This window comes from Siniperca chuatsi, linkage group LG6, assembly GCF_020085105.1.
Source record: "Siniperca chuatsi isolate FFG_IHB_CAS linkage group LG6, ASM2008510v1, whole genome shotgun sequence".
Classification (NCBI taxonomy): domain Eukaryota; kingdom Metazoa; phylum Chordata; class Actinopteri; order Centrarchiformes; family Sinipercidae; genus Siniperca; species Siniperca chuatsi.
In genome coordinates this window covers 9,026,221-9,054,184 of record NC_058047.1, presented here as the reverse complement: position 1 = coordinate 9,054,184, position 27,964 = coordinate 9,026,221, and the positions used below count along the sequence as shown (strand labels likewise).

The window sequence follows — 27,964 nt, the reverse complement described above, 5'->3', positions numbered from 1 at the left end:
TAGTTTGGCAGAAGTGGCATAGCATAGCAAGCAGTGTATGATATTCAGTTTTAGTTTTCAAACTAGAGTTTAAATAGGAAACTTATCTATCGCATGAAAACAGAAATCACAGGCTCTCTGTAACAATAGGGTTTAGTAACACCAGATTCTCTCAAATATCTAGAAGATATGGCTTGGATAGGATTTTTTTATGACAACCGTCTGGGAGACAAGTATCATGTTTAGTTTGTACAGTGAATAATGGGGGAAAGTATTATTTAAACCAACCATCAATGTTGTTAGCCAAAGGTTATATGTAAATTAGGTGCCTTCTCTAAAAATGTTAAACCTTTGTTCAAGCAAGTTATGTTGCACATAAGTCCTGCTGGGTGCCATTGTTTTGTCAGTATTGTATTTGTTGTATTTGTTGTTTGTACCATACCTTGTTAACATTGTGAAATAAATTCAGAAAATGGGTAGAGAAACTGTACCACAGCTCCTAAAGGCCACCAACTCAACATTGCTGACTGTGTTTTAATTGAACTGACGGTGTGTGTGTGCGGAGGGCATGTTATGCAACCTGGACCAACTCTATCAGTGTTTCAGGTCCCACCCATAACCTTATTCTATTCAGTGGTGAGTAGAAATAATCACAGAGCCGTTCGTGCTGTTAATTCTATGTTTGCCAGCACCTTGTGTTCTAATATTTTACTGTCACAGCATGAAATCACAAAGCACACACTGTAATGTTGTCTAAGCTAAATGTTAAAACTTATTCTCAGTGTTAGTATCATGCTTCAATTGTGACCAGTGCCTTTCTCACCACACAGTACCCAATGGCATTCTGGGTAGGAGATACAGTGGAGATTTCAGTGTCTTTCAACACTCCAGTTATTGAATATAGTAATAATGAAAACTGTAAAGGAGGCTCATTGTTTTTACAGAGCCATTATCACGTCACAATCACAAACAGGTCTGCTCACACATGTGCCATAAATTTCCACATAATAGAGAGCCACTGACTCAAAGCAGCTGTTTTGTGTCATGGTGTCATAACAGAGCCAGGAAATATTCTGTCCCATTTCTACGGCATTTAGCTGTGAGAACCTCACAAAGGTAAGACCTGACTTCCTGGTCATGTCGACCTCTGCGATGAAAACTGTCATACAGGATATATGTGAGGCAAAGGGCTCTTGAACTCTCCCAACCTTTTTCACATATACGCACTGTGTGTGCGTGTATGTGTTTGGCTGGTCGGTAGTGTGGAAAGGTGTCAACGAGTTGGCTTTTTAAATCCCATTGTGCCTTCCCATTGTATATGTGTTTTTGTTTGGGGCGAGCAGGTCCCCCATGAAATTTTCCAAAAAAGAAGCCCTACGTGTTATTTCAAAGATAGGAGCTGTTTGGGCAACACTAAACAATAATTATGAGTTAACTGTATATGTGAAAGGTGTTTGGACAATGGGGAACTGTTATGTAGGGTAAAAAACACTGCACATACATTTGCTGAATATGGTATGGTACACACATAGGCACAAGGCTTATGGGATGGACAGTACAGTCTTAAACGGCTCTCTCTTTGTCTTAGTCTGACCAGGAAATTCTTACTGAAGTAGCTGGGTCTTAGGTAAAAGCTTGTTATAAAAACACAACAGTGGATAAAGATAGTGCTGCTGCTATTTTTGGTAATCAATGCTTTGGACGTTCTTTGTCTGTACAAGAGGAGTATCACTGATTTAGAGTTACAATTGGGAAAAAATGTTGCACACACAGAGAGGAGGACAAGAGAGACAGAACAGGAGGAGGGATGAAAGGAGATGAGGAGTGATGAGGTGAGAGGGCAAGAGAGATAAGGGTTTTCTTGAGAAGGAAGGAAGAATAAGCAAGAAGGTGCCAGTGAAGATATGATGCAGGGAAAAACAGGAAAAAGGGCTGGAGATGAGGAGCTGGAGGATCTAAAACAAAAAACACAGAAGTAAAACAAATTCTCTCTGTGATTAAGAACTTCGCACCCCCACTTTATTTTAAAAATGTGAACTTTTTGGCTGACAACACACAAGCAGTAACAGTAACAGAGAAAAACCTAACCATTTCATAGTGTATATGTTTTTTCCTACTGAAGGTGTATGTTTGCAAATAGCAAAACTGACTGACTTAAACTGGAAGAATTTTGAATTTGGTGCATCAAAAACATCCAAAACTGCTACTTTTAGGTAGACCGATCTGAATTTTTGCACGGAAAAAGCAGCCCAGGACATTTAAACATGGAAAATATAGGGGTTTTACTGAATGCAAATTTATTGTATGTACAAAATACTCAAATATTATATTTTTGTAACAGAAAACAAAATAATTCCAACTTAAATATTATAACAGATGGGGGCTCCAGTAGCTCACCCGGTAGAGCGCACACCACGTATCAAGACTTACTGAAGCAGCTTGGGTTCGAGTCTGGCCCAGGCCCTTTGCTGCATGTCATCCTCTCTCTCTCTCCCCTGCCTTTCCTGTCTCTCTCTACTATCACTTATCAAAAAAGACTTAAAAAAATGTTTTATAAGAGATGGATAGTGGATATAAGCAGGTGCTGTGGCCTACATGTCGAGCCAGAAGTGCAAACCCCTAGGGAGTCATGACGCACTGCACTGTATGTCTGACATGATAAGAGTTTGGTCGTGCTCTATGTTTCTTGAAAGCACAGAAAATGTGCATTTTTGTACTAAAGCCACCACATAAAACAAGTGCAGACATTAACCAAATCAATGGGTCATTGTTATACAGAGAGTCTTAGGTTTCAATTTGTTTTTAGACTACTACACTCTAATGATCCAATGATAAACAGTGTCCCTTGAGGGACTACGTGCTGTCAGTCAGTGTAATTTGTATTTTGTACTTGGTGTGGTGATCATGTGGTGATCATGACTTTATGCTGCAGGAAATATGCACATCGCTTCAGAGATTGCATTATATAGCTATTTGCAGCACTGCTGCTTTCCTATGTGCTTTTACTCCACATACTCTGCACACACAGACACAAACACACACAGAAGCTGTGTTTGCAAGCATTTATTTACCAGGATCTCATAATAGGTTGTCATGTGACATGCCCAACTAAAGCCAGAGGCTTCAGTAGCAATAACTCCTCCACAGCACTGCACCTGTTTGGGGCTTCTCACTAACGCAGCCCGCCGACTCCAAAGAGAGACGAATATCTGCCAGGGTGACCAGTGTGTTCATCTCACTAACATAAGTGTGTATGCTGCACATATGGGAAGATTTGATTGATTGTTGTTCAAGAGCAATGCATGTTAAAAACCGACCTTGGGTCAGCACTACCATTTAATTGGGATTAAAGGAACCGCACTAGGCTGGTTTAAATCCTATCTATCAGATCGATCTCAGTTTGTACATGTTAACCGTGAGTCCTCCGTGCACGCCAAAGTTAGTCATGCAGTTCTACAAGGTTCCGTGCTTGGGTTCTGTGCCGATTCTATTTACCTTATATATGCTTCCTTTAGGCAATATTATTAGGAAACACTCCATAAACTTTTATTGTTATGCAGATGATACCCAATTATATCTATCAATCAAGCCAGATGAACTAATCAGTTGGCTAAACTTAAAGCATGCCTTAAGGACATAAAAACCTGGATGACCTGCAATTTTCTGATTTTTTTTTTTTCTGAAGTTATTTTACTTGGCCCCAAACACCTCAGAGACACACTATCTAGTTATATAGTTACTCAAGATGGCATTGCCCTGGCCTCCAGCACCACCATAAGGAACCTCAGAGTTATCTTTGAGCAGGATTTATCCTTTAACTCCCACATGAAACAAACTTCAAGTACTGCCTTCTCTCACCTACGTAATATTGCAAAAATGTTACGTACATTGCAAAAATGTCTTGAGTCTTGGAATGCCATATAGATGCTTTAACCTACTGCTCACTTAATACTTATTTCCAAAAGAAAATATCTGACATTGTGTGTTGTTTATTTGTTAAATATGGCGTTGCTGGCATGTGGCTGTATCACCCATCAGTCAAAAGTACCAAGATAGGAAAAGTCGTTTTCGAAGCAGGTGAAAATGTGACGTCCTTGGAGCTGCCATCTGGAAGCTGTTTACCAAATAAATGTTCTAGGATAGGATTGATAGGAATTTACTAATGCTTTCATTTGGACTCTGGAATCATGCATCAGAAACAACATCTACATTCCCTTAGGGGCAACAAACCGTCTTTGGTTGATGAGGTAATGCTGGACCATTACCAGCCTCGTGGTCTTGATATGGCATTGGTTCAATAAGAGATATCATGGCAGGGCTAGCATGTCTAAATGTCACAGATATAGTATCTGCCAACCTATCATTCTGTCTCTCGCCTAACACTCTGGTGTGCACGTCCACAAAATGCCAACATGAGCAGTTGCCATGGCAGCAACTCCCTCTTTTTCCTCCAACCCTGACTCTATTCTGGTCAAAGTAGTGCTTTACCTCCATAACACCCCTTCTATCTTTCTCTTTCTTTCTTCTCTTCTCTTCTCTGCTTTCTCCAGGTGTCCAAGTATTGAGAAACATATTTTTGGCCCTGTTTCACTCTATGCTGTTTTGGGATTTACAGTGGTTAAAGGGTGGCACCCACTTGTGTAGGTACGATCAATGCCCCTCAGGGGCACCACTCTTCTTAAAGAAAAAAAATGATAGCCAATTCATTGACTGAGTCTCATAAAATACACTAGACTATCAATTTGGAACTCTGATTAATAATTAAATTAATAACTAGAACCAAAATTACCATTAATAGCAAGTAGGTTGAAGGATTTGGAGTTCAACAGAAGAGGTTGGCAAATTACTCACTCTTGTGAAACATTAAAGAAACCAGGATAATTATACACAAGCATTTATTTAAAAGATAAACAAAGCAGAAACACACAATGTGAAGTCTAACTCTAAATACTAAACTACAGAATAAAGGGATGTGTGTGTGTGTGTGTGTGTGTGTGTGTGTGTGTGATTGTGTGTGCGCATCCAAGATGGCTGCTTAGATATAAGATGCGTCAAGCAAAAGAATGTGTGTATGTTTCTTTGTTCTGCCGCCATATGTCTGACGGTCAGAAAAAAGAAAGCATGTGCAGCGGGAGCTTTAAAGTTTCTGTCCTCCGGGTGTGGTTGTCTTTAAGGGCCAAACTAGAGGTGTATGTGTATGATCTGTTTAGGATAATGGTGCCAAGTTAAAAGGAGTTAGTTAGCATGCAACGACTCTGTCTATGTGGAGAACAACATAAACTAACATCCGCTTAGTGGTGGCTGAGAACTACGGTTACAATAATAATTTAACCAATAGAGAAGATCACAACAATAAAACCTCAACGAAAACACATCGATCCTTTGCTTAGCTATATACACAGTTACTCTATGCTATGTCCAGTTGTCACGTTACCCGTCTGTGGGAGGAAAAAAGAGGTTGCTTTGGATGTGTTGCTCCGTTAGCCGGCGGTCCGGAAGAATTGTGGTCCGATGCAGTCTTTTGCTGTGCAGTGTCCGTTTATGCAGATGGGTGGAACCCGGTCTGTTGTCTGTTGATCTCCTTACAGTTAGCTTGGCGCTAACTTCCTTGGTTGCTTTTAAAGTTTAGCTGGCAGGCTTTGTGTGATAGCCGTTGTTGCCCTCTTAACTACTTCCCGCTCCTGGCTACTTTAAAGGCCTCAGTGGGGCTCCCTGAGCAGTCTGGCTACTGTGCAGACCCCCAAATATTACGTTATACAAGAGCAAACTCATCCTGCATCATGAATGAAGGTTTGAGGCCAGATTTTTGGTCAAAATGTGATAAAATTCCATTAAATAAAGACAAAATCACTGAAGGTTTTAAACATTGCTAAAGCGCACTCAACGGCTTCAGGTATCCGGGCAGAGTGTCCTGTCACTGGACAGGGTAAGGAGGTGAAACCTTAGAGAAGGAACTTGTGTGATGGTGAGATGGTTTGGGTTTCTCTGACGGGAACGTTTAGACAGCTGACAGGAAAGGCTGTGATATCTGTAGAATAATTTCTCCCTCTGATTTATGGCAACTGCTCTCTGCAAGGTAAACAATCAGAGTGTAGATGTGTGTATGTGTGCCAGGCTGTGTGTTTTGTTTGTCCATGCTTGACTGGCAATGTGAAAGGTCTTCATGGTAGAGCCCTATGCAGGCAGCATGTGTATTTGATTGTGTTTGTGTGTGTGTGTTGATATCAGATAGAGAAAGATAAAGAGGAAGGAGTTGTTCTCCTCTTCTTACGTGGCATCTCAGTGTTTTTTTGTTGCACTTCCTGGTAGAAAAATATGGAACAAAATAGCTCCTGTTATTATCTAGCATCTAGCATTATCTGTGTGTGTGTTGCACAGCCTGTGGGCCTTTGACAAGATCATGTGAGCTGTACTACATATATTAGGTGACAGGTACATTTGTTTATTGGAAACTAAGATGTTTGGATATTGGCACATTTTACACATGTTCCTGGTAGTAGTAGCATATCTCTACCAGTATGCAGGTGGCGGCTGCTCACTGACAAAAGCTTCAGCCCAGCTTATATAAAACTAGGGTCATATTCAGTTTACAGCTGCTGCTATTCATTCACTAATGATAGAGCATCCGTTTCCAATTATTTCACACTGGGGTTGGAATCAAATTATTTTGGATATGTTCTGTTTTACTGCTCCAGTTGATCCAATTCAATCCTGTGTGGGTTTTTAACAATTTAAGGGACTGTACAAAAATTACTGGGGCTGAGGGCTGAATCATATATTACACTTTATAAAAAAGCAAAGCCCTCCTCAGTGTTATTAATATTTAGTTTGAACCCTATCCATTACTTAGAAAAGACTGCAACACTACCCTCCGAATATGTCAAAATATTATGACAGTGTTTCATCATTAATAACTAAAAGAGCCTAAGATGCGTTCGCTAATTTAAATTTTCCAATAGCACCAAAAAGAAATTAATAAAAATAATCTTGCGTACCCTCTTTTCAGCCAAAAGAAGAACTATTATAGTCTCCCTTATTTGTTTATTTGAAATGTGGGTGAGATGACATTTTTTACATTTTCTGTTAGTTTCTGTTAACAAAGATAATCTGTTTTACAGATAAACACTCAGTTGCCAGTTTATTAGGTAAACCTAGCTAAAACTAATGCAGCCTAATACAACAGTCCTGTAATAAATCCTACCTTCATGCAGGTTATAATGTTCAGTTTTTGTTGAAACTCTTTTAAAGATGCATATCTGGCACTGCACTAGACTCGTTCTCATCTTATCTGTCCAATAGGAAATTCTGTGTCAGCACTAATAACTTCATGTCATCCTTTTCCCATATCAAGTACGGTGTGCCTCAAGGTTCAATTCTGGGACCAATATTGTTCTCCTTATACATGCTCCCCTTGGGTGATGTCATCCGCAGACATGGTATTTCTTTTCATTGTTATGCGGATGACACACAGTTGTACCTCCTTGTCAAACCCACTGACCTCAGTACGCTGAGTTCTTTGCAGGATTGCCTGTTGGATGTCGATAAATTTTCTTCAGCTCAACTCAAATAAAACTGAAATCCTTGTTATTGGGCCCCAACACATCACTAAACAAATACTGCCATCTACTGGTAACCTGTCATAACATATCAAGCCTGTTGCAAGAAATCTTGGTGTCCTGTTTGATAGCAATTTATGTTTTGAGCAACATATCACTAAGCTTGTCCAATCATGTTTTTATCACCTCAGAAATATTGCAAAAATACGATCTATTTTAAATCTTAGTGATGCAGAAACTGTTGTACATGCTTTTATCTCCTCACGCCTTGATTATTATAACTGCCTGTTCACTTAATCAAAAAACTTTGACACGACTGCAGACTGTACAAAACTCAGCTGCTAGGCTGTTAACCAGGACCAAGAAGTATGACCACATAACACCTGTTTTGGCCTCTTTACATTGGCTCCATGTTGGTTTTAGGATTGATTTTAAGATCTTGTTGATTACTTTTAAGGCTCTTCATGGCCTGGCCCCAGATTATATTTTAGACCTTGTAATCCCTTACGAACCTTCACATAGTTTGAGATCTTCGGGCAGGGGTCTCCTGTCTGTTCCTGAGTCCAGGTTGAAAACTAAGGGGGACAGAGCTTTTGCTATCAGGGCCCCGAGGCTCTGGAACAACTTGCCCGAAGAAATTAGGTTGTCAGTGTCTTTGTTTAAGTCTCGTCTCAAAACACATTTTTATCTGAAAGCATATCCTGATTTTACCTGAACTGGTTGTTTATTTTACTGTTTTATTTTATTGCTTTTGTGTATTTGATGTATTTGATTTCTTTATATTTCATCATTCACTGTGGTATTTTATTTCTCTTGTTGTGAAGCACTTTGTACTTTGTTTTGATAAGTGCTCTATAAATAAAGTTTTATTATTATTATTATTATTTATTAAACTTTATGGTCATTTTGGAGTTGTATTTTGTGGTGCTGTTGAATTGTATTGCATTATACAGAGAGGTGTTTCTGTATGTAGCCTACCCTCATTGATATCAATGAGGTGGACAAAACAATAGAAACACCTGTCAGTATAACACAGTACAATCCATTAAGTTCATTTGATTTATATGAGTAGGGCAGGACAATGGCAGGTTTATATGATGCGTTTCACCCTAAACCTCCGTTAGTATAGTGCTGACACTCCATGGTGTCCCTGTTTTGAATGAGAGGCAGGATGAGGACTTCTTCTAACAGAGGACAGATTTGTGTCCAGAAATGCGTCAAACTTGGCTTGGCAGGTGCATTCTGGATGCACGTGTGTGTGTGTGTGTATGAGCAGATTTGTACAGATGACAAAACAGAACTTGTGAATGCATGTAAAACAAGAGTGAGTATTATCTGTATGTGTATGTGTGATTGTCACACAGACACCTTTCTGCCCATGGAAGGAAGTCCACACTGGGCAGGATTGTGACACTAATGAGGAAACAGGCCACTGGGACAACATACTTCCTCCCACACACACACACATACAGACATACACACTCCCCCAGGTGTTTAGACACCCACCGCAGGCTCTTTTCTACAACAGTTCATCCATCTTTCTCCAGGGACAAATGAGTTCCTTTGGCGTGACAGGGAGACAAAGAGCAGACAGGGCCTGACCTGCGTCACAAACCACAGCATGAAAACACTGTCATTACTCTATTCACAACTCATCTGTGACCTTGCTGGCTTGTTTCACAGAATGGTCTTAAACCTGGCTCTACACGGTCATTCTTGATAGAGATCTGCTTTGTGATTTATTTAATGTTAAATAAACTTGTTTAAACAAAGTGCAAGTGTGCAATGAAACCAACTGTATCTCATCCAGCTATTAGATTTATTTTTTGATTAAAATCTAATTTTAAGGCTAGGAGTAAATATAAACATTTTTAAAGTGTAGACTTGATCAAAGACTGTAAAGCAAGTGCTAATTATAGTTTGTCCACATAATATCCAGTGTCTGTTTAATGACAATTTTAGATTTGATTTATGACCAAATGCCTACAAAAGGACAAAAGGACAGTCCCATCAGCCTCAGCTGTAGTTTGTGTTCACTTCTAATTAACAAATGTTAGCATGGTAACACATTAAACTAAGATGGTAAACATTATACCTGCTAAACATTAGCATTTAACTCAAAGCACCTCACAGAGCTGCTAGCGTGGCTGCAAGGCAAGTCAAGTTTATTGATATAGCACATTTTAGCAACAAGGCAATTCAAATTGCTTCACACAAAACATCAAAAGCATTGTGACAAAGTGCAAAAGAAACACACCACAAAAGGACATTTAAATACAATTAAAAACAGTCAGTATACTCTTAGTCTTGTTAATGGAAGGGTTCAGTGCACAGTATGTTGTATAGAAAAATCTATCCGGCAGAGGTGTTTTTGTTTAGGGGTCTTTCCCTTCAACAGCTGTGACATTTCTTTAACTAAAATTTAGACCTAAGGGGAAATCCAGTGATGTAGTATTTAGGTGTTACTTCCCTTCTGTATAGAAATCATTGTACAGTGTCTTATTGAGATGGTAAAACAACTTTTTTTTGTTTTGTTTTTAAATGTTTGCTGTTCTCATGTTTACATTTTTTATGGTTAAAATTAGTTGACTTTACATCCCCGTTCTCAGTTTCAGTGCTTAAAGAAAAATTTTTAAGGTGTAGATAGTCTAGTACATTTAGTGTACTCATACATAACTGCAATGTTAAAAGAATAATATACATGATAGATGAGATTATAAACATAGTTCAAATTAGCACATACAGTACAGTACATAATGTGCATGATGTTCACCTAGCACACACCAACAGTGACTATTTAAATACCTGTGTAAACTCTTCATAGCCACAGTTTAAACAGCTGAAGCGCTAAGTGGTATATCTTGTGTTGAGTTATGGAAGGTGTTCTCCTGGTCACATAGAAACTGCTTTTGTACAGTATATCAACAGAGAAATCAGTGTAGAGAGAAGAGTTTGTTCTTGGCGATTACAGATAAGACTCTTAACCTAAAGTCTCTCTCTCTCTGAGAAAAAGACAGACCTCCAGTGTTTGCTCCACACTGGAATGTGTATATTGTACCCATGAACCAGTTCTTAATACCTGGCTGTGTGTGTGTGTGTGTGTGTGTGTCTCAACAGACAGAGCTCCACAAAGCTGCTTGCTGTTGTCTGTCTCTTTTCTGTTTATAGTGTCCTGTGTGTTTGTGTGTGTGTACAAGGTGACATAATGGCATAATGAGGCTATCGACCTGATCAAACAAAGCTTTGTGTTTGTTCATTTCTCCCTCCCTGATTGAAGGTGCAAACTAGCACCCATATGCACTTAACATTTTCTACAATTAGTAAGAGTTGTATTTAAGCAGAAGTTTGTTGTGTTGGCACTAGTGTTGTTACGGTTTACTCCAGAGCACATAAATTGGGAGGGTTAATATGACAAATAAATTTTTGGTCATGTTCTGTTTTGATCATAAGCACAACATGTTTTCCCTTTTAAATGTGGGATATGCGATTCTAATCCAATACACAGCTTTTTGTCAAATTCAGTGAATATCTCCTCAGCTAGCTGTCCTTTCTGTGTGTGCGCTGAAAAAAACAACACAGCCCTGGCTCTGTAAATGGGAAACAAAAAAAGTGGCTCAGACCGAGCCATGCAACACTATTCCAGCCATGATTTGTGTGTCAGGTAATGTTAAATGACTTGCCCACAGACATTCAGCTTACTTTCTAGTTTGCCAAGATATGCTGTTGTTGTGATGTTTGCTATAGTAGCAGGAGAGTTGTGAGTATCGCTGTCTGGAGCTGGTTTGCTGGCTCTGGGAAACCTACCTGTCCTCTCTGGCTGTTGTTCACTCTATATCATGGTATTTGTCATTGTATTGGATTTCTCCAGAATCGCATACCCCACCTTTAATTCAGCATCAAACTATTTTGTTGATTGTGTAGTGATGGCACTAGTACTGTAAGAATTTCTTATAGGCCAGTTCACCCAAATCACAAAAACATATGTTCTCACTTACCTCTAGTGGTATCTAGCCATGCAGATAAGTTTTAGTTTTGTTTGCACACAGCATTAAGAAAATACCTTTGAAAAACTAAACAGCAGCAAAGAACAGCTACTAGTGGAGTGGTGAGATTGTTTTGAAAAAGAATTAACTTTCAATGTCAACTTTAAAGCCAACTCGGTTGAGAGGAAGGTCGTGTGATATGATCGAAAGCTCCAGAACAGCTGAATAGATCTGGTGGTGAGATTGTTTTGCCAACAGCCACACGTCGAGAAACAGTGACTCGCTTTCTCTGAATAATCTGTATTATTTTGGATAAACAGTTTTCAGTAGAACTACTTTCTTCTTCTGATGTAGTTTCTAAGAAAACTGTTGACAGCCTGTTCTGTGGATTATCCAGAGTAACCTGGACATTGTTTCTAGAAACAAAGGTTGCTGTTGAAATGTTTTAATGAAAATGTCAGCACCACAAATTAAATTCTCATAATCTCAGATGGATATCTCAAAACCTGGACAAATTAAACCAAAACTATCTAATTGGCTTGATACCAATACAAGAAAGTAAGTAGAAATGTTTTTTGTATTTTGTATTTTTTGAATCAACCCTTTAACTTATGATGTTATCTCATATTTTCAGTGTGTAATTTCTACAGTATGGTGACAAAACAAAACCTTTACTGTTATCAGTTTTTGGTTTAAAACAAAATGTGTATCTGGTCTTCATGGCTTAGTATCCCAAACAGTGATGACTCCCTCCTCCAAACACATGAGCTAAACTAAGCTGCTGCAGTTTTATTTCTGAATAAATCAAAAATTACCGTCCTTTCAGCATATGTTTGGAACACAGTAAGTAAGATTTTAACAGATGCCAAAAAACTAATAAAATATCTAGAAATTTAGCATATTCACTGCTCTCCATTTATAACAGAGACTGATTTTAGATTTAATAGCAGATATTCAGATGAGTAGATTTCTGAATAGTATTTCTAGAGAATTCCATCTGGTTTGGTCTAAATCTGTAACTTGACCTTCTGTCAGAAGGATATTTAAAGTGGTCATTTTATGCTCATTTTCAGGTTCATAATTTTATTTTGGGGTTGTACTGAAATAGGTTTACATGGCCAATTTTTCTCATACTGCACATTGCTGCAGCACCTCTTTTCACCCTGTGTCTTGAACGCTCCATATTAGCTACTGAGTGAGGCATCTCACTTGTATTTGTTGGGAGCTGCACATGCGCAGTACCTAGGTAAGGATTACTGGCCAATCAGAAGCAGAGTAGGGCGGCTCCTGACAAGCAAGGTAGTGTGATCCAAAACAAAGCCGCTTCAGCCGGTAACTATGGCTTCGGTTCAGCCGTACATGTTCGAGCCAGAGTCTGATACCGAAACACAGGCAGAAAAAACAGAACCAGCTTCACAACCTAGACTGGAGCAAGAAGTTTCAGAGTGGTAAGTATGGTACATAGTGGCGTAGATACGTTAAGGAAGTAAAGGCTGAATTACAATCAAGCTTTTTTCAGGCAGTTCAGGAGCAGTGTTTTCTGTGGGAGAGGCTAACTCCCTTTGGGCTTTTTCACTTTGCAAACCTATTTCATGCACAAAAAAGATATGTTACACAATAAAGAAAAGGGAAAAAGCCAAAAAGCATAATATGACCACTTCTTCCCACCACTTGACCTTGAGATAAGTGCATAAGGCTGTCTTGCCAAACTGGGATGTGGTACAAGCCCAGACAGTACTGCCCACTGACAAACATCATTGGATTTTTTAATAACTCAAGATTTAAATTAGACGAAATTGTAATGAATGTTCTGACATGACATCCTCCATAAATCTAGCATAGCTAATCCTGGAAAAACTTGTTGGGATAGTCAGAGAACTTTCTTTTATCCCTAAACCCTCTTTTTATTTATTATTATACATGCTTCATTTCGGGAAGGCCAGAGCTGCAGTGTGGTAGATTACTCTTGATTGATTGTTTAGGTGTGAATGTTTATTCCTCAGAGGAGCAGCCTGCTACTTTGCCCCACAAAGAGACCTAGATGAAGCATTTACCACACTTACCCAACATTGGTATCAGGGAAACTGGATTATTAAAAAACAAAACAAAACAATAATGCTTAATTTGTATAAATGCCTAAAATGACCTATGTTTACCTGACAAGGACTTTATGTGGCAGTGCAAATTATGACTTTTATGTCTTAGAAGCAAAGGCAGAATGACTCTAGCGTGATGTTGTTATAACAGCACAAAAGAGAGGAGGTCGTTGTTGATGGTTGGTTCAGTAAAGCCTGGGACTGTGACACGAGAGACCGCTGTTGGCATCCTGTTTCCTGTAATCAACACTGGTTTCTTTTTATCATGACCATGATAATTTCCTATCCTTAACCAACTACTTTTTGTATCTAAGCCTAATCAAACCTTATCTATAGCAGTTGATAATCAGATATTTCTATGTGTCACACACAGAGAAATACCCAGGAAACATGAACAGACTTCAGAAGAAGTGCGGGAACCACAGCAGTATTAAACCACAAAAGCCATCAAACTGTCCTCTCTCTCTCTCGCTCTATTTTGACTATTCCCTGCCAATAACACTGACTCGCTACTTTGAAATGTAATGTGTATACAAGCCTGGCTACTTTGACAAATGCACGTCCCTCTGTGTGTTCACATCCACAAGTGTGTGTGTGTGTGTGTTTACTGAGTCCTTGCTTGCCCAATGTTCACCTTGCATCATCAGGTGAAGCTGTGAGTCTACCTGCGTATATGTAAGTGAGAGCCTGCCATCAATGTGTATATGTGTGTACACTGTGTGACAGATGTGGGTAGCTGTATGTTTGCTGTCAGAGAGGAGGTGAGGAATATCACGGCCCTCCTCCAAACCGCCTGCTCTCCCGCTTTGCTCAGATCTATCCGTTGTTTATATGATCTGACTCTTGGAGACAAGGTGACGTCATCAATAATATTTTCTACCGGAGCTTCTGTGTCATACAGGTTACAGTAAGCATTTGTCTGTGAATGCGTAACAGTGTAAGCTCACCACAATATCAGTCCTTTTACTCACAGCTAAGACCATATCACCAGTCTGTCAATGGAGATTAAAAAAAGCTTGTGTTTACTTGTTGTGGAGACCAGGCTGTGGTGAAAATTAAGGTTTCTGTTTTCCACATGAAGAACAAGTTAGCTGAGGGTGTTGTGGCCACGGCTCTAGACTTTGTCAGTTTGACTCGTTCCCATAAGCTCTTAATTGCATCCCGCTGTCTGTGTCTATCTTTTCCCTCTTGTGTACATGAAGAAACAAAAATTGCTTTCATACTTTATAATTGAAGCAAGAAATCAGTGAATTAGCCAAAGATGAAGCCAGTGCAGAGAATTATCTGATTGAAAAATATGAAAGATTTTATTTGTCAGTCACGTGTTTTGCATTGTACCAGAATATTAATGATATCCATTGAAGGTGTGTTGACACCCACAGGATTTGTGTGAAAGAAATTCATTTTTGAGGGAGTCAGCTAAAGTCAACTAAATTAATTAAGATGTTCTGGCCCTGTTTGGAGGCCAGGGTGTTGATATCAAGATACTCCCAGGATGTTTGAGAGCCTGCATTAATGGCTTTTAATATACAGACACAGAGTAACAGAGACAGTAACAGACATAACGTGATGCTAGGATTTTTAGTGATGCTAGTGTGTTGCAGTGTGTTGAGGGGAGAGCATTATCTGTCTGTTCACTTGTCTAACACTTTGGTCCACAGTAAATTGCCTCCACACTGGATGCTATGAAATTCAGTACAGATATTCATTGTTCCAAATAGATGAAACCCAATGACTGTGGTCAACCACTAACTTTAAATCTAGCGCCACCAATCTAGCATCAACCGATCAAAATTTCCATTTGTCACTGGAGTTTATGACAGTATAGCTCTACAGTATAACTAATGACTGTATTCCTGTCCAGTCTCAGCTGTGTTGTGAGATTAATGCTTAATATACTGTATGCAAACATGATAAAAGTAGCACGCCAACATTCAAAATCTTAGCATATTACCATGCAAATAGTACTACGGTAAACATGCTAACATCCCAGATAGCAAATCAACAGTGAAGTATTGTCAGGCAGAAGTATTAAATCTACATTGATGTCTGACATTGAATTGAAAGTGAAAGTGCTTGTTATGTTTAATGTAGACATTATGTATTGTTTCAAAATCAAGGAAATTAGAGCTGCAGCTACTGTAACGATTATGTTCATTATCGATTAATCTGCAGACGTCGTTTTTTTCGATAAATCGTTTAGTCTTAAAATGTCAGAAAATAGCGAAAAATCAAATTTCCCTTGCTGATGGCATCAGATGTCTTGTTTTTAGGGTATGAATATAAGGATATTCAGTTTACAAGGTAAAACTGAGAAAACCAGCAAATTCTCAAATTGAAGAAGTTGCAACTGGAGTTTTTGCTTAAAAAACTGTTTAAAAGATGAATGGTAGTTGCCGATTAATTTTCTGTCAATTGACTAATCGACTAATCGTTGCAAAGTACTCTGTTAAACTTCTTCAACGTCAGTACTGGAGGCAGAGAGGGAAGACACAGAAGGAAGGTGGGAGACCAATGCAAAAATTATTGTGCCCAGCTTCTTAGTGTTATTTCAGGACAATCTATTTGGATTAACTTGCATCTCATTTATTAATTCCAAACAAAATCATTTACATTCATCAGTTTTCTTTTATTCTGACAGCTCAGCCCTCATAGCCACCTGAAAGAGTTACACAAGTGCCTTAAAAATTATGCACTCTTCTGTCCTTTCCAGGAATTTGTTTTTTTGTCTTTTCTTTGTAGTTGGTGACTGATGAGCTGCTCAGAGAGAGAGAGAGAGAGAGAGAGAGAGAGAGAGAGAGAGAGAGGGAGATGGGGAGAGGGAGCGTAGGGAGGGATGTGTAAGCCTATTTGTACACTGGAAATGTGTTGCATAAGCGCTTAGCTCTTTACCACATTGTGATAGAAAGACACGCTTATGTCAATGCCACTCCTATACTCTCTTTGTCCTTTGGACCTCTCTGTTAGTCTTGCTCTTATTAGTGCTCTTATTGCATTGCTTTAATGATTTTGATAGTTGCATAAGATTATTTGTAGTCAATAACCAAAGTTTGAGATTGTGAGAATGTATCTGTCTTATGTTTGTATCTGTGTTAAGTTTTTTGTTGGCACCTCAGTTGGCAGCATCTGTTTACTATTGTTATATCAGATGACCAAGTAAATGAAATGGCCTCTTGTGTTTGATTGTCATAAATTTACACAATCAAAATATGTGCCTATCTCTCCCTGTGCATTTATGATGTCATGACATTAACCTGATGTTATATAAGCTTGACACCTGGACTGGATTGCACCAGTTATTTGTAAATCCATCACTAATTTTGTGTGTAAAGTCCTTCCTAAAATATACTACTAGCTAATTTCATTCTAGTGATTTACTAAATCGGGTTGCACCAATAAAAGTTAGGAAATGTCTTAGCTTGTTAAGACTTTAGTAATATGTAAATTGGTTGCTAGAAAATATCTTTTGCATGTTCAAACCAAAAGCAATCAGTGATGTCAACATGAAATTGCTGTAGCATCGCAAGCTTACAAAATAACTTACCAAATACAAACTATATATTAAACTTAAGCTTAATAACCGATCCTTTGTTTTATCCATATCTGCACACGTGGAAAAATGTATTTCAGAGTTAGTGATATTCATGCAGTTTAGAATGATGCTAATGCATCATTTGGTTATTTAGTATAACCAAAGATGTGGGAATTGACATTGCAAAAAAAAAAAAACATATGGCAAAAAATATGAGCAGTCAGATGATCCATATAGGTTTCAAACAACCCACTGAGTTAGTCAAACTTATTTGGAAAACAAAGTCTATGGTAAAAATGTTACCGGAACTGACCATAAACATATTATAAACATCCATCACAGTTTACAGACCAACTTCGTGGCTCAACTTTGACCTACCATACTTGCTGCAGTTTTGTGTAATGAGAGATTATTACTGACATTACAAGTGCACTTGCTTTCAGTTTTACCTCAAAACAAAGTGTTTTAGATAATCTGAATAAGCTGTTGGCTTGTTTACAACCTGTCTGATTTTCTGACTGCTTATGTTTGTTGCCTCGTTGTCTTGGACTTACTTATACACATGTCAAGATGTTCCTAATTCTTACTAGTACAATGTTAGAACCAACTTGTTATAAACCGAAGATTTCCTTTAAAACATACATTATCTGTGCACGTGTGCCTATGTTATGCATGTTGCTACAAACAGGGTGTATTTGTATGTGTGTGTGTGTGTGTGTGTGTCAACAGCCGTGCGTTTCAAATAAGATATAGAAAGGTGCCAGCTGATTGCCATGCCTTGTCCAGCATTAGGTCACATTTCACCATCCCCCTGCTCTCAAACTCTCGAGTGTAAGTCAGGTGTCCTAAGAGGGTTAAAGAGGGTTGGAGGTTTCCATACAGAGTGACTGACATTTTGAGGGTTTCAGAATAGCTGGCACAACCATCCAATCTACTGTGGTCTTCCTCAGAAGGAATACATTTCCTAAAAGTGACCATCACAAGTAATCTCTTTGTGTCTCTCTATCTCCAAAGAATTTTTTTAAAGTCAGACATAAGTTTCTATTGTGGCAGTGGTGAGTTCATTAATTGGAAGTAATCCCAGTGTAGAAACGCTGCCAGAAACGACGGGCCTGGCCCCTGCTTTACAAGTCTCCAGTGTCATAAAGAAACTGTAGTGCCAAGTATTTACCCTACTCAAAGCTCTCTATACCCGTTGGCACAGACTCCCACGGCTCCCAGCCAAGGGAGATCCAAAGCTGAGTTTTGGGAAAAGACCCACTTGCTTGTGTGGAGGTGTGTGTGTATATCCTTGGATATGTAGAGGTTTGATGAAAGGGTTGGTTAAGTCATTACGATGTTATCAGTTATTCCACTTCAAATTTGATTCTGCTTGTTGATTGGTTCTTTATCAGTCAGAGTGACAGAGTGACGCATAAATAATCATTTCAAAATCAGATAAACATCATTCTTTATTAGGTTGACAGAGCTCACTTGAAATGAGATAACACGTTTCTCCAAAATTGGCTTGGCCCTGAAATGGCAGGTCTGTTGGATTTTCCAGTTTGTAAAGAAAACTTCCAACAGTATCTCTGTGTCCTCTCAGTGAGATTGGTTGACTCAGCTTGAGGCCAACAAGAAACGTAAAGAGCACAAATGTCTGTTCAGGTCATGACTTTTATAAAAACCATATTGTAGAACAGTTGTTGATTAAATTCAACTTCCTGCCTTTGTTTATACCTGCTTTGCAAGCCAACAAATTAAGTTTCATGTCAGAGGAAAACTTCTGTAATTGTGCATCACATGAAATGCGCAAATGTGCAACACGTGTAATGCCTAAAACAGATTTATGATAGAGCACTTACGATTGTTATGTTAATATTGTAGATGTATCAGGATCTTAATGGTGTCTTTTGTGATTTCGGGTAGTTGAGCTAACTTGTTTTTTGTTTTGTTTTTCAAGCATGTCGTTAGTATGTTGCAAATGCTTTATCATTTTGATGCAATAGCTAACTTGCAAAAAAACCCTGTTTTGACTACAGTGATATACTTTTTTTCGGTACAGTTAAATTTTTCTCACTCTTGTGAGAGCAAACCAAATTTTGGACTGTTTGTCAGACTGTCTGCAGTCATCCAATTATGTCATCCTCATTTATCCCGCAGTGTAAGTCATGATGTAAGTCAAACTCTGGAAAACTATCCTTCCACATCTGATGTCAAGAGCAAACAGTCTGAGTCAAGAGTTTTCAAGGGGCTCACTGAGCAGGACTGGTTAATTACTTGGTCTACAAAATGTCAAAAAAGTGAAAAATGCTCATATCAATGTCCTAAAGCCCAGGGTGACAACCTCAGTCTCACTCTCACTGGTTTTGTCCAACCAACAGTCCAAAACACAAAAATATTAAATTCACAGTGTCATAAAAGAGAAAAAAATAGCAAATCTGTGTATTTGAGAAAATGGAACCAGAGAAAGTTTGACATTTTTGCTTGAAAAATGACAAACAGTTAATCAAGTATCAAAGTAGCTGCTGATTAATTACTTTTCAATTGACTAATTGATTAATCAACTAATGTGTCTAAATACTGTATACGTGTTAGAGTGTACATTTGTGGGCAAGCCACTGAAAAGAATTCATACTATAATGCTACCAACACACACATCACTTTACACAAAATCAGTTTCACTTCCCTCTTTTAGTAAAAGAGAATAGGGGTTTAATTGATGTCATTTTGGTTTTCTTCTTCCTTTTTCACTCCTAAAAACTATAAATACATATACACTTCTTGCTAATCTGACTTCTTTTCCCTCAAATCAGTTACAATTTGTTGTTACTTAGGTCTGCACCTAATATAGTAATATTTCACTTTCTGTAAGCAAATATACAACGAATTTCCAAAGACAATCTGTCACTCGCCTTTATGACAACTGAAGGGCCAGCAAATGAATACCATGTGGGTTTGTGCTTTTTCAGCCTGACATGACTACACCCCAGTTGTTGTTTTGTTATTTTGCTGGAGTCCAATTCCACATCGGGTTTTAGCTGCAGCCTGCCACAGAGAGAGGGAGCAGGTTCAGAAAGCTGGAAGCATGCACTCTGCAAGTATTTGAATTATGCCATTGACGTCAGCACAGTCATAAAGTAGACGGCTGCCCTTCCCCTGAAGTATTCCCTTGCCAGCAGGCCTGTTCAGCTCAGCACAGATGGATTCAAACGCTCTGTGCTTCACAGACCGGCTCTTTTGTTTGGGTATTTGGGAAGCATTTGGTCCCCCCCAACCGCCAAAAAACACCCCGTCTTTGTGGAACATGACAGAAATCTGCCTTTTCAAAATAATTGCAACGATAAAATACTCCACTTCAATTAAAATACCCCTGATTGTTATCAACAAAGAAAAAAAAACATCCAAATCGTGGTTTGGTTATCATTACTCTGTGGTAATGCTGATTTTTTGGCAGATGTAGGATCCAGATATCTTTTTTTTTTCTGAAACCACTGTTAGGCCATGAATGCCACATGCCTATTTAGTTGTTACTTGGGGGGGGGGACTTGTATTTAATCTTTATTCAATTAGGAAGTTTCATTTAGCCAATATGGACAAACACAATCAATCTTATTTTGCATGCTCACCAGTGCCAAAAGTCTTTATTGGCTCAATTTGATTGTTATGTGGTCTGGGATACACACACACAAACACGTACACAGATACACTGACACACCATGCTTACCCATCAGAATGAGGCATGCTGTTAGAGGTCATTTGAGGTTTGTGTCAGCTGGTCTTCATATGTTACTGGAGACACTGATCCTTCGTTGCACGCAAACCCCTTCATCATAGAACCCCTCTGGTGCCTTTCTTCACTCCGCTCATCAATCCGCTCCGTCCCGACCTGGACCAGCCTGGCTTGGCTCCGTTTCAAGGCCTGCACACTAAATACTGTCAAGATAATGTTAATAAGACAGTCATGTTTTTCTTGACAACAGTTCAACAACAGCTGGAAAATTGCTGGGACCAAAATGATTTCTTGCTTGGCCTTGATAAAAATGTTATTCAGATATCAAAGCCAAGAAACAGAAGAAGCATGACACATGAACCAAGCCTGTCTAGTTGCATATCAACCCACTGAGGTTGCTTACTTCCTCATTATTGGAAAGAAAACCTGTAAAAGTGATCTGAGCCCTGGTTTAGAAAGTTCATAGAAGCTGCTGCACCTTCCATATTTTCAACATGTAAAATAATTGAACTGATCGCACGTGCAGAAAAAGTTGGGTAGCCTAAATACCTGATTTGTCTCATTTATAACAACAGGGACCATTCGAATTTAACAAAGCCCAGTTTTATACTTAAATTTCTCTCACATTAATCTCTGATCTCTGTATCCATAAGGAACTTGTTGACATCTCCTTGGGCAAAACTATTCTGTGTGTGAGGCGCTGCTCCTCAACCCCCCTGCTCTTGGACCCATCTCGTGACATGTGTATGACATAAGTAAAGCACTGTGTCTCATAGGAACATATGAGGTAACTCATCTAGAAATCCAGTGCTCAAAACTCCTGAAATTACATAATTAATACATTGTTATGTCCATCTTACTTTCTGTGGCAAGATAAGACCACATCTTCCATCAAGTCAGCTTATTAATACAGAATCAAATCCCATTTATTCACCCTAATATCCCTTACCCCACTCTCTCTCCTTCAGCTGCTTACTGGCCCATTCTGATTATGCAAAAATTTCCCTGATGATTTTAGAAATCTGTCTACACCAACAGTAAACCTCTGTAATCGTAACTCTAGACGCTACTTTGAAACCTAAAAGCAGCATCAACAGTGACCGAAGTGATAGGGTTCATGGCTCCTCTGATCCATGCTAATCAACCCGAGGGGCAAATGCCAGTCAGCGTGACAATGAGGCCCATTCAGCCCAGTCAGTACTGTTGCTCCCAATGTGGGAGTTCACCTCAGGTAACATAGACAAAGCCTGGTCTGTTGCTGTGTTTGTGTGTATATGTTTGTGCGTATACACATGTTTGAGCGCATAGAAGCTGAGAGTAAGAGAGCGAGAGACACTGTGGTGAGAAGGAGCAAAAGGGAGAAAAAGAATATGTGAGAGTTTATGAGAGCAGGAGTCAAAACAGATGGAGAGAGTGAGGGAGAGTGCAGCTCAAGGACAGGGCGGTGTTGTACTCACATGTCCTCTGAGCAGAGTTGCTGATAGGATGGACAAACTATCTCATTGACGTCTGTCTGTTTTATCAGAGAGAGTGAGAGAGATGTAGAAAGCAAACATTGAAGATTTTTACACCAAAACATGACGACTAGTCAGATAGCAGTGAATACTGTATGTAAGACTGAGGCAGACGTGCCTCATGCCTCAGTGAACCTTCAGGCCCTGTAATGTCAGACTGTCTTTGAGCTCAATTCACTCCTCACGTTGTCCTCCTCGCATTCACCTCCCACATGCGCAAATCACTCTATCTCCCTGTGTGTGAATAAAGTGCAAATGTGTGAATCATGTGTAAGTGTGCAAGCAGTATCCACAGTCTTGTGCAGGGCATGACTTGGTGGAAAAAAATGGACATGGTTTTTCTCCAGCCATTTCAAACTTAATAAGCCAATCATAGTTAAAAAGACACAATAGGCCTGTGTGGCTCATTTGGGAGAGAGATGAGCACATGGGGTAGTACCGTAAAATCACCCAACCTTCTCAAGAAATATAAATCCTGTTGAATGGGACTTAAGAGTCACATCCAAACTTTTGTGGGCTTACATCCTCATGAACTCCTGTGCTATCTCACCAAGAAGACATCTAAAATAAAATTCTCACAACCTGAGGGTTTAGACAGTTTGATTAACACAGCAGAGCCTTTTTCGCTGTTATTCCAAGGATTCTGCAAAGGATCTGGTATCACTGTCCACCCTTTAGGAGTTGTTGTGTGCTGCTCGGATTTATAGCTTTTCGTGTTGCTTTCCCACTGAGTTCTATAGTAGCAACGTGTACATGTGTATGTTATAGGGAGGACAGGGAACACTGTGTCCAAGGAGGGTAGGGGAAAAGAGCAAGCAATAACCATAATGGGGTCTAACAGACACAGAAGCACACACATACATGGTTATTACATGTGACCCAGTCAAAGCACTTTTTATTAGACGTGGTCAGAACTGACTTTATTACAGCATAAATACAAACACAAGAGCCACAAGTCAGACTGGAAGTCACATGAATGAATGAATCTGCTTGATTGTTATTGTACCAAGTAAAATTGCATGTCCCCTGTTGCTATACCAGAAACAACAAGTTTAACAACACCAAAACCACAAGCTCACCTGCAAACAGCCTAGAAACATTTCCTGCCCATAAAAAAATTAATTTTTGTCATGACAATTTCAATTCATGTCCATTCTCTGATCTACTTTTTTAAATGTATTTAACATAACTATTTAATTTAACTGAATTTAAAGTACTAGTTTGACATTTTGGGAAAATGCATTAATTCGCTTTCTTGTTGAGCGTTACATGAACATCGATATCACTGTAAAGTTTCTCCAAAGCCCACTAATCAACATGGTGTTTAATCCGTACACAAACAGTAATCTTAAATTGTTGTTTTCTTTTTGTGTATGGATTAAACATACATACATTGATCCAATGTGTTAATTAGTGAGCTTTATATGTGCTGCATGTTTTTTTAACTTGAGACAGGGCCAGGCTAGCTGTGTCCCTTATTTCCAAGACTTTTGCTTAGCTAAGCTAATCGACTCCCGGTTCTTGCTCCATACTTAATGCACAGACATGAGAGTGAATGAGCGTGTTTCTCAAAATGTCAAACATATTCCTTTAACCAGATAAGTCCTTTTGAGGTTCCAAGAGAGACCAGGCCAAGACAGCATCATAAAAAAATGTAGACAAAACAATAGAAACTTAGTCAAATAGACAAAACAATACTAAAAACACACAGCAATACTGAAAAGAGCGAAGAACAGAGATAAATACAAAATGAAGTTATTTGCTGTAGAATTCCAGCTTCCTCAATTTAATTTCCTTCTGCAAACTCTTTCAAGTGGCTCTGGTTTCCCATCTCTGTCTTTGCATTAGGGACAGACAGCAAATATACAAAATTAGACACAACAGAGACAAGTAGGAATACATGTACTGAAGGAGTTCTGCTTTGGCCTAATCACCACATTACAACATATCAGAATTCTTAATCTGTGAGTCAGCGTCCATAATGTGTCACAGTGCTGTTTCTGGAGGGTCACCACATGAAAAAGGCACCAGTATGTTTTACCGATACTGCATCCCAGAGCTATTAATTTACCCATTAAGGCTCCATTGAAGGTTTACTGCAAATTCGTAAGTGGTGAGGCATGTGCAAATCCTGTCATTATTTCTCTCCCTTTTGTTTATAATTCACAACCACAGGGCAACAAAATCCTGATACCATCTATTGAAAGATTTGTATTCCGCCTCCCTGTAAATCAGATAAATGAACTCTAATGAAACATAGACTCATGATGTAATTTTTTTCTTTTTATGTGAACCCAGCTCACATAAGTGTTTCAATCAACAAACATTTCAGGGCCACATAACATGCTCCTAAAACCACCAACCCCAAAACCACCCTTCTATCCTCTTTTCACAATACTTTTCAATGATGGATTTTGCAATGCTGTGCATGTTAAGTCTAAGATCAGCTCGTAAGAAGTGGAAGAGCAGCGCTACAGCAGCCCACTGCGTCACTATACCAGTTCATTTCAGTTGAATTCAACTGGACTTTATTGGCATGGGAAACAGATGTTAACATTGCCAAAGCATGTGTGAAATAAAAAACATATACATAAACAGAAGAAATGCTTTTATATATAAATATAAAATAAAAATATATACCATCTCTGGTTTTTGATGTATGTGATGTGATGTGTCTGTTAGAAGTGTTGTGTAACACCCCCCCCCCGCGAAGGGTTTCAGATCAACTTATTTTCTGTTTCTTGTAAAATAAGAGATGCTCCCCCTCTCTCTGTCTCTCTCATTCAGGAACCTGACACTGCTGCCAATCGACCTACGTCAAAGTTTGGTTTCTCTTTATGTGTGTGTGGTCTGTTTGCACCGGTTTACTGGAAATGTGGCACGTCACCCTTCAAAACCTACATGTTTACATGATGAATGCTCGGTCAATAAATTAAAAGCAGAAATTAGTATGAGAGGAAAAAAGAGATTGTACCCTGCTGACCTCTTATCCTGTGTGTTTATGACTGTTTGTTGTGTGTGTGTGTGTGTGTGTGTGTGTGTGTGTGTGTGTGTGTGTGTGTGTGTGTGTGTGTGTGTGTGTGTGTGTGTGCATGTGTCAGTGCCCGTAGGTTATCTCTGCTGAAGATTTAACTTCTATGCCATATAGATTTTGGCTGCTGATAATGCGCTGTAGCCTGCCTGCTGCATCACATCACATGCAGGAAACTGACTCTATCCCCACGAGAGGATGACAGATGCAGCTGTCTCCTCCTCTGGTCTGACGTCCCCTGGGCACACTTGTCCTTAAGTAATGTGATAGCAACATATGCCATGCGCTGTATATGTAGTAGGTTTTGGGTGTGTGTGCACCCACTGCTGCAAAGAAGAAGACGTCTTCCATAAAGTACCGTGTCAATAAATCAACAGATTTTTGAGAGAGGAGGAAGAGAGATTGACAGAGAAAAAAAGCAACAGACATTTAGAAACACCATTAAAATGAGGGAATTTAAAAATAGGAATGCAGGATATTAAATAAAACAGAAAAATTATTCCCTGAAATAAAACAAATATTGGAGGATTTTGAAATATTTAGTAATGAACCATACCACACCAAAGATACCTATGTTACTGGGGATTAAAAACTAAAGTGCATCATTCAAAAAAATATGTGCTACCTTGGCTCAACCTGAGAGACAATCAAAGTAAAAACAATCAATGAATCATGGATGGAAACAATAAGAGGAACACCTATACAATACTGCTAATACAGCTCATTCAACGCATGGTTAAGGTTCTATTTTGTGTTCTTGTTTTGGATTTCATTATGTATGTATATGGTAAATTAATCCTGTTTTTTTGGTCCACCCTTATCTCCTCTCACTCCAGTACATTTTTAGATATATTCAGTGAAAATGTCCACACATTTTTTTTATGTTATTACAAAAGTTTTTCAGGTGACAAGTTTGTGTCGACAATGTGTTTGTTTTATCTTTTGTTGTTCATGCTGGTACTGTTAACTTTGTGTAGGAAATACTGTATCTTAACATGCCAGTGAGGCTTACTGAACTGAACTAAACTGAATATGAATCTAGAGAGAGAGAGACAGAGAGAGCGAGAGAGAGAGCGGACCTCCTATCCCTCCTAACGCTCCCTGCCTCTGCAGCCTGTTGGCCCTGCCTCCTTCAGCTGGAAAGTACGTTTGTATGTTTGTGTGTGAGTGCAGTAATGTGACATTTAAGTTGGTGTGCATGTACAGTACACACTGGGGTGTGTGTGTGTCTGACTGGATTGTACATGTGTATCTGTGTGTTTTCCTGTCTGCCCCTGTGGGACATTCACTGTAGGTCTGAGCGCTGATCAGAAAAGTCCTTGTGTCGGGGTGGAGGCGGTGGAAATCCCCTCTTACATCGTGGTGTTAGTGTATGTGTGTGTGTTAGTAGACATTTGGCTTTTGAATGCTGTTTCCCTTGGTCCATCTGAGGCCACGAGAGTACACAATCCAGATTGCTGTGACTAAAGTAATTGCTGGTATGCAGCTAACATGCACGCTACTTCTCATAAAGCAAGTGAGAATATAAAAGCATGTATTCTTTGGTAATAATCAGGGAGTTTGTAACTGTCATTTCTATATACACACTTTTATAAGCAGAAACATTGTATGATTTTATGTGTTGCAAGTCATAAAGCAACAGTATGAAAGAAATCCGTCTCTGGAAGACAAAGTTTTCCAAAATAATGATATGCTGGATTTTTGTAAAAAATTAAACCGATATAAATTAGGTTAAAAAACAAACAAAAAAACAAAGAATTTGGCTTGGAAAGTTTGAATGTTTTGAGACTAATATTTTAGTTTTTATCACCCTTTACAGGCATTTCTATTGTTTTAATAATCTGGTCTATAATAGAGCGTGTCTCACCCTGCTGATGTTTACCTATTATCAGACTCTAGGATCCAATTGACTACATTATCCTGTTACCTTTTTCTCAATTAAATTAAAAAGACAAAACCACTTTAGTTTCCTTTTCTGCCTTACAGCAAGTTTCTATGTCAAATGAACTGCAAATACTCAGAGCTAAAAAAATTTATTTTCTTTTTTACACATTGTCATGGGATTGTACCATCATTCAGTTACAATTAAGGTTAACATGTTTATGTTTTGCATTAATTTCGGTTGACTCGTCTGTCTTTTAGTTGCAGAAAAAAAACAGGGACTGGGTTGTGTTTCCTTTATGGTCATTTACATTCCATTTTCCTCTGAAGTGAAGTATTTAAAGCATTGACATTAGATTTGATGGTTGCTGTAACTATCATAATAGTACTGAGAAATAACAGAGTCAGTATCCAATGCCTCAATGCTTAGCACATAAATCTTAGTTTTTTTATTTGACTGGTGGTAAACTGGGTCCAGCACTGGGGTAAAGACTTGTATTGGCTTTGCTTGCCAGCAGGGCAGGGATCAGAGTAAAACTGCTATACAAGCGTCATAGTTAAGTGGCTCTGGCAACTACCTAGAGAATGGATTTAGTATGTGGGGACCCACAAGAAGTTGGCCTCATAACCAGTTTGAGGTCCTGTCTCACTAAACCAGATTTGAAGGCTCTGTACCCATT

General features: G+C 38.9%; 1 protein-coding gene and 1 long non-coding RNA gene across 5 annotated transcripts in view; one reads left to right on the top strand and one right to left on the bottom strand.

Annotated features, from left to right (window-relative positions):
- The window catches only part of pde4ba (phosphodiesterase 4B, cAMP-specific a), a 183,200-nt gene that overhangs the window by 129,520 nt on the left and 25,716 nt on the right, over nucleotides 1-27,964 (top strand). The gene's annotated exons all lie outside the window — the stretch shown is intronic.
- LOC122878328 overlaps nucleotides 18,610-27,964 on the bottom strand; it is a 45,941-nt gene continuing 36,586 nt past the window's right edge. Inside the window, exons 3-4 of the long non-coding RNA XR_006378450.1 lie at nucleotides 20,853-21,061; nucleotides 18,610-20,173 (exon numbers count right to left, since the gene is read on the bottom strand). This is a non-coding gene — a long non-coding RNA (uncharacterized LOC122878328). The remainder of the gene's footprint in view (nucleotides 20,174-20,852; nucleotides 21,062-27,964) is intronic.